This window comes from Micromesistius poutassou (assembly GCF_964030765.1).
Source record: "Micromesistius poutassou genome assembly, chromosome: 1".
Classification (NCBI taxonomy): Eukaryota; Metazoa; Chordata; class Actinopteri; order Gadiformes; family Gadidae; genus Micromesistius; species Micromesistius poutassou.
In genome coordinates, this window is record NC_140271.1 from 5,059,188 (window position 1) to 5,060,974 (window position 1,787).

The following is a 1,787-nucleotide window of genomic DNA, read 5'->3' on the forward strand; positions in this document are numbered from 1 at the left end:
CACACACACACACACACACACACACACACAGCACACACACACACACACACACAGCACACACACACCTGCAGCCGCAAGCTGCAACCTTAGTTTACCTGCAGTACGACATGTGACCATCCAGAACCTACTGCCCTAACCTAACCCAACCTTAATTGACTTTAAGTAAGTCACCCTGCCCTAACCTCACACAGTGTTAATTAGGCCTGGGCAAAAAAATAATAAATGATCGTATCGTGATAGACTTTTGATCAATATCAATATAAAACATGTTCAATATATATATCGATAAGAGACTGGACCACCGAATCTAGCAGCAGGGTTTGTTACACAAACACGGTTCCATACTTATTTACAATGTTTGAGTGTTTTTCATTGTTGTATCGACATTGGAGTATTGATCAATGAAGAACAGTGGAAGGTCATGTTAAGTGTTACAGAAGTGTTTAAATCCAGCATGGTAATTCCTAGTCTTTTGAGGTCATTAAAATGATCAATAGTTATTGATCAATATGATCAAGTTATATCGTGATATGTTTTTCAGCCATATCGCCCAGGCCTAGGGTTAATATACCAACCTGCCCTAACCTAAGACAGCCTTAATATACCATCAGTAAGTCAACCTGACCTAAACCAACAGCCTTAATATACCTTCAGTGAGTCAACCTGCCCTAACCTAACAGCCTTAATATACCTTCAGTGAGTCAACCTGACCTAAACCAACAGCCTTAATATACCTTCAGTAAGTCAACCTGCCCTAACCTAACAGCCTTAATATACCTTAAGTAAGAAATGTGACTTGTTGCAACATTAATAACCAACTCTGGCTTCCCCCTGATGGACCCAGTATCGATCTGCAGCATTGATCCATGCAACCCGAGACGCATTCGTATCGGACAACTAAATAAATAAACAGCCTAATTCCGTCGCCATAGCCCAGTAAATGAAAATAAAACAGCCATGTTGTCCGGAGGAAGTGGATTTACGACGGCGGAGTATGGGAGGAGGTCGTGGCCGTGTGGTTCTAAGGGCTGGGGGAGGTTTATGGGCTCTCAGCTTGATTGAGAGTAGAGCTGAGAGGGTCAGCAGCTGGTCAGACACAGCCTGGTGTGAAGACACCAACTCTCAGGAGTCTTCTGGGAACAACTTGACCTTCACACAATAAACTCAGCTGCATGTTTACACTGTCCTCCCTCATGTTCTGGCCCGCTCTTCCCTCACCCTTCTTTATGACCTTTTTTTTCCTCTCTCTCTCTCTCTCTCTCTCTCTCTCTCTCTCTCTCTCTCTCTCTCTCTCTCTCTCTCTCTCTCTCTCTCTCTCTCTCTCTCTCTCTCTCTCTCTCTCTCTCTCTCTCTCTCTCTAACAGGTCAAGGTCTTTATGGTACCAGCACACCGACTCCTACAGTGTCCTTGTGCATCTTGAGAGCTTTAAACAAAACAGCATCAAGATGTAACCTTCATTCACAGCCAGGTGAACCATGGTGCATCTCCTTCGACAACAAATAACTAACACACACTGTAGGACGTAAAGCTTGGACGGTTTCTAAACATTTATACGTTTTATTAGTGGCTGTCGCTATTCAAAACAGTTGGACATTGCTAAGCACATTCACCCATTCACACATTGACAGTAGTATGACGTTCACATACTGAAGGCAGTGTTACATTCATCCTTTCACAGCAGTAACATATTCAAATTCTACTGTGGGTTAACATTCATTCAACTAAAACCCTAGCTGTGTCCCATCCTAATGAGCTGATACTGTAGGTGTCCTTAACGAGCTGATAC